Below are 10,000 nucleotides of genomic sequence, written 5' to 3'. Positions count from 1 at the left end.
AGACACATTGATCATTAATAAACGGGACACTAGATGGTCCTTGTTGCCCCCATAATTCTTTATAGTGTCTCTTGACTTCTTCAGCTGCCGGTGGCTGCCTGGCTGGTTCCAGGTATGCGCGATCGTCGTTGATAACGACATCGGCCAACTTCTTTGGACACTCATAAAACAGATCCTGGCATCGTGCGTATGAAAACCGCTTTCTTGCGTTGCGGCTGTTCTTTTTATGTCCCATTTGGGGCTTATTCCGACTTAAATTACATTTAGTGATCTCTATTTTATTGACTTTCTTTATAATTTCATAGAGATGTGCAATAAAATTATTTAATTCTTTACCAAGGGCTTCCTCGTTCCCTTGGTTTAATTTAAAAATATTTTCCAGCCGATCGTAGGCCTCACTTAAAACAGGAGGTACGTCGGCTGTCGTCAGTATGGCTTCTTCCAGGCTGAGTCTCCATGCACTAAGAGACTCATTGTCAACGCGGATCTCAGGCGCATTTGAAGACGCATTGCCTGGATCCACGAGATCGCACCCTCCCACTGTTGCCCAATTAGCCTCCTGAGAGCTTGTTGCCTCACCGACCAGTCTTAGCTTTTTTCTCTGATATTTGATCTGGTCTAAAGTCTTGTTTGTGAGGATCTTATTTATTTCTTTGTTTGGATATTTATGGTTTTTAAATTTTTCATTAAGCTCTCTCAAGAGACTAAGTTCTACTTCCGTCCAATTTTTATCTTTTGGGGGGTCCGGTCCCCTTCTTTTCTGATTTCTTAGGGCAGGGTGCGCATGCCTTTCGTGGGTCGAGAGTCCTCTCTGGGTCCCGAAACTCATGGGACATGCTTCACACTTATATTTTCCCACTGCCTTTTGACCAGTGCCTGTACATTTAGGAATGTGGCACTGGGTCCCATGAAGTTTCGAGAAACTTTTCCCACAGAGACAACTCCATTTAATATTCGCATCTGTATGGTGTAGATCGAGGTGCTTGTTCAGGTCGGATAACGACATGAAGAAAAGGTTTATTCCCTTCTCTTCACATACTGGACACGCAACCCGATCGCCCACTAAAGGTACCGTAATTCCATAACTCGTTGTCCGTTGGCTAGCTTGGTCGTCACCCATGATCCCCTGAGAAGCGGAAAAATCCGCCACGGCGCCTCCGGGATCGAGAGGCGTCGCGTCCGAGGCTTCGGTTGAATCGAACATTGAAACAAGAATATGTGTATCCGAAGTATTTAATTCCATCCATCATCCATCTCATGTCCTTTGATTAGCCAGGTCGTCATAGGTATGAAGGAACGAGTTCCTTGTTGTTGGTTTAACATCCTCCTCTTCACGGTACTCCATTTCCCGTTTCGGCACGGCCGATGATGTTGTTCAGCTCACGTCCCTTCGTCGCTACACTCCGTTTGGCCATGTCCGCTAACACCCGGGGGATATTTCCCCACGCTAGCGAAGCGAACATGTTACCGGCGGTACCACGAGGAGGTAGGAGTGCAACTTGGATAGACAGGGCCAAGGCCCTGCCTATCCCCGAGTACCTATGACTCCCCAAGGCCCCGCGACAAGGCCGTTATGTAGCGGCCAGACGCTGAGGGCCTCGAGGGGTAGCAATGTGAGGCACGGCCCGGCGGCGCATCGCCTTCCAGATGTTCGTCAATTTGCTCAAAGGGAAAAAAATTCGCTACGCACGACCAACAAGGGCCGCACGCAGCGAAAATCCCCCCTCGAGTATGCGAATCGAAGTCCAGCGGCGTATTGCTTTCCAGCTCAGCCACCAAACCCGAAACGTGCAGCCTTCAGACAAAAGCACCACCGAACTGCTCGCTCTTAGACCTTCCAAGCACATACAACGCCACGTTGAGCGGTGTATTGCTCTTCCAGTGTGCGCGACTAAGTCCAGCGGCGTATTGCTTTCTGGCGCGTGTCAAAATGATAGCACATACCCAGCTGGCACTGCCGGGGACACCGCCTAGGTGTAGATGGGAATCGATTTAAAGGAAAAAAAAATTCGCTACGCACGATCGATAAGACCGCACGCAGCAAACCCTTCCCTATTGTAATGAGCGACTAAGTCCAGCGGCGTATTGCTTTTTAGCGTACGCACCGAACCAGACGCTAGTAATTCCATAGCGGATATCCGGCTAAGTCCAGCGGCGTATTGCTTTTTCGATGGTATAAAAAAAGCCTTAAATGGAAAAAAATCGCTACGCACGACCATAAGACCGTACGCAGCGAATCCCCCCATAAGCCTTTATTAGCGCATGCGACACCAAGGCCCGCAACACATTGCACCCCATTAAGGGGCCAATTACGTCACTAGTACGATGACGAGACTTTTGACAACCTTAAGAGAGTCATAGTTACTCCCGCCGTTTACCCGCGCTTTTTTGAATTTCTTCACGTTGACATTCAGAGCACTGGGCAGAAATCACATTGCGTCAACACCCTTGGGGGCCATCGCAATGCTTTGTTTTAATTAGACAGTCGGATTCCCCTAGTCCGTGCCAGTTCTGAGCTGAGCGTTGAATGGCGGCCGAAGAGAACGACCGCGCGCAACGACGATAATTAGATATCGTCGAGCGACGGAAGCCTCGCAGCAAGGAAGATCCGCGGGAGGCCAAGGCACGGGACCGAGCTCGGATCCAGGGTTACGCGACGACCGCGATCGTCTCCATACCCGTTGCAAACGAGAAATGGATAGACCGGGACGCCGTTTCGACCGTTCAGCTCGCCCAGGCCCGGCACGTCAGCCAAACCCGCTTCCCGACCAAGCCCGACACGCCCCGCTCCTCAGAGCCAATCCTTATTCCGAAGTTACGGATCCAATTTGCCGACTTCCCTTACCTACATTAATCTATCGACTAGAGGCTCTTTACCTTGGAGACCTGCTGCGGATATGGGTACGAACCGGCGCGACACCTCCACGTGGCCCTCTCCTGGATTTTCAAGGTCCGAGGGGAAGATCCGGACACCGCCGCAACTGCGGTGCTCTTCGCGTTCCAAACCCTATCTCCCTGCTAGAGGTTTCCAGGGAACTCGAACGCTTATACAGAAAAGAAAACTCTTCCCGGATCTCCCGACGGCGTCTCCAGGTCATTTTGGGTTACCCCGACGAACACTCTTACGAGGGCCCGAATGGTATGCGGTTCCGCTGCCGGGTTCCGGAATAGGAACCGGATTCCCTTTCGCCCAATGGGTGTTTATCTTTCGCTCAACTTTTTTACACATTTTGTGTTATAGCATATTTTCGTGTATATATATATGATCTTAGGACACCTCATCTGCATAGGATTTCTCTTAGGGCTTAGGATCGACTGACTCGTGTGCAACGGCTGTTCACACGAAACCCTTCTCCACGTCAGTCCTCCAGGGCCTCGCTGGAGTATTTGCTACTACCACCAAGATCTGCACCGACGGCGGCTCCAGGCAGGCTCGCGCCCAGACCCTTCTGCGCACACCGCCGCGACCCTCCTACTCGTCAGAGCTTCATGAAGGACGGTCCACGATCGCAATTGATCGAAAGACTCGCGTGCCTTCCCACTTGCCACTGACGGCGGAGTATAGGCGCGACGCTTCAGCGCCATCCATTTTCAGGGCTAGTTGCTTCGGCAGGTGAGTTGTTACACACTCCTTAGCGGATTCCGACTTCCATGGCCACCGTCCTGCTGTCTTAAGCAACCAACGCCTTTCATGGTATCCCATAAGCGTCGACTTAGGCGCCTTAACTCCACGTTTGGTTCATCCCACAGCGCCAGTTCTGCTTACCAAAATTGGCCCACTTGGCACTCTGATCCGACAATTGTATCTCGTGGCTTCATGATCCAAGCAAGCCAGAGATCTCACCCATTTAAAGTTTGAGAATAGGTTGAGGTCGGTTCGGCCCCAAGGCCTCTAATCATTCGCTTTACCAGATGAGACTCGTACGCGTTCGATGAGAACGGACGAGTGCCAGCTATCCTGAGGGAAACTTCGGAGGGAACCAGCTACTAGATGGTTCGATTAGTCTTTCGCCCCTATACCCAGTTCCGACGATCGATTTGCACGTCAGAATCGCTACGGACCTCCATCAGGGTTTCCCCTGACTTCGTCCTGACCAGGCATAGTTCACCATCTTTCGGGTCCCAACGTGTACGCTCTAGGTGCGCCTCTCCTCGCAATGAGAACGAGACGCCCCGGGAGTGCGGGGCCGCATTGTCTCGCGGCCCATCCTCCCTCGATCGGACACGCGCAACCCACTCAGGGTGGGCACGCGCGCCGATTTTCACTTTCATTTCGCCTTTAGGTTTACAAGTCCCAATGACTCGCGTACATGTTAGACTCCTTGGTCCGTGTTTCAAGACGGGTCCTGAGAGTACCCAAAGCAATAGCGTCGCCGACCGGTAATCAGAGACTCGGCCAGTCCAAGAAATCCGCCAGCCAACAGCTGCCGATGCCCCAGCACGGAATTAAACTCCGTAAAAACTGAGAACGATCGACGATCGCTTGCGGCGGTCTAGACGCACACACATTCGAGAATGGATTGGTTGCGGCCCGATACCGTCTAGTGTACCGTCGTGCAGTCGGCCGGGCGACCGAGGGTCTGCCGCGTGCGCCGAAGCGACGCGACAGTCACCCGCTCGGGCCGTAGACCGACACACAACGGGTCGCGACGTTCTACTAGGGGAGAAGTGCACGACTACGACGCCGGAGCGTTCGAATCGAAGGTGGCGTGCCCTCGCCAATGGAACCACGAAGGCCCACCCGGAGCATCGCTCACCAACGATCACCGACGCCGTCGACGATGAATCTCCCCATTCGATCTTTTGGGTTTCTCAGGTTTACCCCTGAACGGTTTCACGTACTCTTGAACTCTCTCTTCAAAGTTCTTTTCAACTTTCCCTCACGGTACTTGTTCGCTATCGGTCTCGTGGTTGTATTTAGCCTTAGATGGAGTTTACCACCAACTTAGGGCTGCACTCTCAAGCAACCCGACTCTAAGGAGAGATCCTCCCGAAACGCGTTCCGGTCACTACGGGCCTGGCACCCTCTGTGGGTACATGGCCCCATTCAAGATGGACTTGGACGCGGTTCGACGTCACGGGATAAACGGATCCTCCCGAACACTACATTTCCCAACGGCGGAACCGCGGGATTCAGTGCTGGGCTAATTCCTGTTCGCTCGCCGCTACTAAGGAAATCCTTGTTAGTTTCTTTTCCTCCGCTTAGTAATATGCTTAAATTCAGCGGGTGATCTCGCCTACTCTGAGGTCGCTTCAACGTCACGACACGGTGACAATTTTTTTTTTTTCAAAGAAAAAAAAATTTCGTGCCATGTGGGCGCGATTCGAGAAAAGCAAGACGGTTTGATAACAATGCGACAGAGGGTCTTTATTTTTATTTCTCTCTCCGAGAATCGCCTCAAAGAGAAAAAAAAATAAAAAAAAAAATTAATTCGAATAGAATCGAGAACCGTATATTCTATCTCGATCGAGAAACGTTTTATGCATCTCGCCAAAGTGCCTTTTAAACTTCGTTCGTCGTATCATGTTCGAGCTAAGACTCACGCAAGACACCCGTAACGATCTCCGGTTTTTAACGCCCGTCCTCTTTGTATAATATATATATATATACGTGTTATGTATAATATATCTCCCGTAGCCGTTTCTCTCTTCTCGACGATTCCAGCGGTTCCTTGTTTTCGCCTGTTATTGCTGGCACAGAGATCGAACACGCGACATATATATAACATATCGGTTTCTTTGCTCTGTACCAACGACGAAAACGCACGGGAACTCACGCAAGTGGAAAAGCGAGCGCGAGACGTACACAACGGGGTGAATTTATTACTCGGGGACTGGACGACCGGCGATCTGTTAGGATGCGCGGTCCAGCGATAGACGACGAAGAGACATGGGATGACCAACGATCTCTTTTTCTCTAATACTCGGAGCGCCGAAACGCCTTAAAGCAAAAAAAAATCACACGCGCGTACGTCGTACGTACGGCGCGTGTATACCTCGTCTCTAATCAAGTTTCGTTAGTCTTTCTCGAGCCTCGCCAAAGAGGATCGTTCTCTTCCTCTGCGCGATCTCTCCGTGCCAATGTCAGAGATTATTCTCTTTCGCACGACGACGAAAACGACTATTTTCGACGATCCGAACAACTTTGTAACGGACTCACATGCACATCTTAAAATCGGGTACAGAAACGTTGCGCAACACCGTGAGCTTTTCTCTTCTTCGTCACCCTTAAATATAGCCGATCGTAGACGCACGCTAGATCGTAACACACTTTTCGTTGATTTCCGACGAACGTGGCTTTGGGCCAGGCGCGCGGGCAGAGAGATACGCGACCGACGGGGAAAAATTCGTCCCGATACATGTACGCGTACTCTCCGATCTCCGCGCAACGCTGGGGATCATCTCCCTAAGTCATCAGCGTTCGAAGAAATCTCGTGTGTCCGTTCCCGGATCTACGGCTTTCTCTGGGTTCACGAAGAACAGAAAAAAGCACAGAGGATGAAAAACGCAACGACGACCCATCGATGCGACGGTCCTCGTTGTCTTCTCGTCAGTCGTCTCGCGCCTGCAGAATACATCTCTGCCGCACGAACAGACGGAGTGGGTATTCGATCCCTGGGGCTGTACGAGTAAAAACATCTTGATGAAAAGACGGTTGTGTTTCTTTAAGGCACACAGTTTTTCGTTACGCCACCAAGTTTAGGTTTAGGTTTTAATATCTTGGTTCTCTTTTCTCTCCTCTCTCGACTGACTTTGTTCAAAAATATTTTTGCTTTCTCTCAGTCTCGCCAAAAATTCATTTAAGACGACGTCGGGGGCGCGGTCATTCGTGCTTATCGAAGACTAACAAAACGTAGCAGAGGCTGATACAAAAAGAAAAAAAAAATCGGCCACGAAGAAAACTCGCTCTGTGTATCTCGATAACCGCGTCGACGACGACGGTTCTCTCCGCGCTCTTTTAATTCGTATCCTTCTTCTTGCGCTTCGTCCGACTCAGAAACGTTCGTAAAACACGAACGACGGCGGGTTGTCAAGCCAAGAAGGGACAGAGAAGAGACGGAGGTAGTTTTGCGAGTCTCCCGTGAACGCGATAGATTTTTCATATATATTTGTATCGAGAGCATGCGTACGCCGGTCTCCACACGATCCAGCGACGAACGCCGACGAACGTCCAACAATCGCTCGTACGTCGCGTACGAGCCCTCGACCGCTCTTTAATTCGTATTCTTTTGCTTGGCGCTCGTCCTCCGACTCAGAAACGTTCGTTTAAAGATAAAACGAACGACGGCGGGCTGTCGACGAGGCAAGAAAGAACAGAGAGAGACGGACCGAGAGCAACGATACGCAACGCAAGCAGTCTTAGGTTTACGTGAGCAACCCTCAGCCAGGCGTGGTCCAGGAATTGTATCCGTGGACCGCAATGTGCGTTCGAAATGTCGATGTTCATGTGTCCTGCAGTTCACACGTTGACGCGCAATTAGCTGCGTTCTTCATCGACCCACGAGCCAAGTGATCCACCGTTCAGGGTAATCGTTTATGCATGGATTTTTGTTTGTGTACTCAGGTTTTTGTACTCTTATTCTCGGTTCGAAAGAAGCCGATATCCGACAAACGTCCGACCAACGGGAATCGAACGCGCGGAAGTCGCCATATGATTGACGACACGAAAATACGTTCGAAAACGAAATCGGACGGACTGCGCGACGACACACGCAGCCCGCCGACCGGGCGTAAAGTGCATTATAATATATAACAACCAACGAGATCGAAGCTCCGTTCGTCAGGAAACGACGGGGATATAACACCCGATTCTGAATCCTCTGTACAGCACACGATCTCGCGAAGAAAGCGCACGGTGGCTAGCCCATGATATATATATATGTTCGTTCCTCTCGTCCAGTTATTCGAAGCAAACAGCCGATATGCATCTCCATCGTTCGGGTAAAAAAAATCGATGGGACGCGCACGGTCGTAGTCTTCCTCGCGCGGTCGTTTCTTCCCGATAGCCAGAAGCAGAGTTTGAAAAACTCTAGCGACGGAACGAGGCATTAGACTCTCGACAACGAGGATACAGACACGGCCGGCGGTCCCCTCTGAATCGACTTCGGTGGTTCAGGTAAAAATAAAAAAAATCGATGGGACGCGCACGGTCGTCGTTCCTCTTCCTCGCGCGCGGTCTATTCTTCCCGATAGCCAGAAGCAGAGTTTGAAAAACTCTAGCGACGGAACGAGGCATTAGACTCGCGACAACGAGGATAGAGAGACGGCCGGCGGTCCCCTCTGAATCCACTTTGGTCGCTCAGGTAAAAATAAAAAAAAATTCGAAAGGGACGCGCACGGTCGTCCTTCCTCTTCCTCGCGCGGTCGTTTCTTCCCGATAGCCAGAAGCAGAGTTTGAAAAACTCTAGCGACGGAACGAGGCATTAGACTCTCGACAACGAGGATAGAGAGACGGCCGGCGGTCCCCTCCGAACGGATGGCGACAACGACGACTAAAGCGCGAAAAATCGCGACGAAGAGGAACGCATCTCCGTTCAGGTGTATGTGTGTGCGTGCGTTTAAAAAAAATTCGATGGGACTCGCAGCCATCGGCCTCGCGCGGTCGTTTCTTCCCGATATCCAGAAGCAGAGTTTGAAAAACTCTAGCGACGGAACGAGGCATATGACTCACGACAACGAGGATATGGACAGGCGGTCCCCTCTGAACGGGTCGACGAGACGATGGTAAAAGAGACGAACCGGACGAAACTTCCGTCGATCAGGTAAAAATAAAAAAAAATTCGATGGGACGCGCACGGTCGTCGTCGTCTTCCTCGCGCGGTCGTTTCTTCCCGATAGCCAGAAGCAGAGTTTGAAAAACTCTAGCGACGGAACGAGGCATATGACTCACGACAACGAGGATAGAGAGACGGCCGGCGGTCCCCTCTGAATCGACTTCGGTGGTTCAGGTAAAAATAAAAAAAATCGATGGGACGCGCACGGTCGTCGTTCCTCTTCCTCGCGCGCGGTCTATTCTTCCCGATAGCCAGAAGCAGAGTTTGAAAAACTCTAGCGACGGAACGAGGCATTAGACTCGCGAGGATAGAGAGACGGCCGGCGGTCCCCTCTGAACCAACTTCGTCTAGTTAAGAATCGTTACTCTTTACCATCACTCGCCTTGGTATATATCTTTTCGGGCCAACATCCACGCAATGCGTTTTCGTTCTAGGTTACCCGATCCACGAGTACGAACGTACAACGTGGTTTCGTTTTGTCGAACATCGTATATCGTTCGCCGTTGAAACGAACGACAACGAAACGACATAGGAAGAACGAACGCCCTTTGGGTAGGAAGCACGTTTCGAGGAACGACGAGAGTTTGGAGAGACGCGCGAGATAGCTGGAGACGCGCAGATATAGGTATCCATGGATCTTCGAAGAGAACCTTCGAAGATATATAATTCGGTATCCTTTTTTTCTGCGGCTCGCTATTCGCGTTCTTTCGCTCTCGTCGACGACTCGTTATAGACGCTTCGTTCGATCCCAAAGAGCAGTCTTCCTTATGTCCCGTTGCTAGGAGGTGAGGCCTACGCAACGCAACTACGAAATATAGAAGAGGTGTGAGCAGTGATCTCTCCGACACGAGGCACTTTAGAGATTTTAGTTTATATATTATATTGTTCGTTCGTTGGATTTCCACGATGCAAATACGAAATACGAGATCGTGACGGCGGGTCTTTCTGTGTACGACCTCACGCAGGCGCCTCGATCGCATTTCTCATTACACGTGGTTTCCACTGTAACTTTTAGTTTTTTCGATATGTGTTCAGCTCAAGTTCCCTCACATATCGTTATTATTATTATTATTATTATTATTAATAGTAGCGGTTTCGTGTTATAGGATTCGGAGACGGCGGGTCTTTCTGTGTACGACCTCACGCAAGCGCCTCGAGAATCTTTTTAAGTTTTTCGTTTGTTATAATATTATTCGGAGACGGCGGGTCTTTCTGTGTACGACCTC

The 10,000-nt window shown here is 50.5% G+C and overlaps 1 non-coding gene and 1 pseudogene across 1 annotated transcript; both read right to left on the bottom strand.

Moving 5' to 3' along the window:
- The window catches only part of LOC139997102 (large subunit ribosomal RNA), an 8,876-nt pseudogene extending 3,625 nt beyond the window's left edge, over positions 1–5,251 (bottom strand).
- A 2,123-nt stretch (positions 5,252–7,374) lies between these two features.
- LOC139997081 (5.8S ribosomal RNA) lies at positions 7,375–7,529 on the bottom strand. Its single transcript, XR_011802555.1, has one exon. It is a non-coding gene; the product is annotated as a 5.8S ribosomal RNA (ribosomal RNA).
- Between the last annotated feature and the right edge of the window lie 2,471 nt (positions 7,530–10,000).

The sequence above is a fragment of the Bombus fervidus genome, unplaced genomic scaffold (genome assembly GCF_041682495.2).
Source record: "Bombus fervidus isolate BK054 unplaced genomic scaffold, iyBomFerv1 scaffold0029, whole genome shotgun sequence".
NCBI lineage: Eukaryota > Metazoa > Arthropoda > Insecta > Hymenoptera > Apidae > Bombus > Bombus fervidus.
Note: the sequence above shows the minus strand (reverse complement) of the source record. Positions and strands in the feature narration are given on the sequence as shown.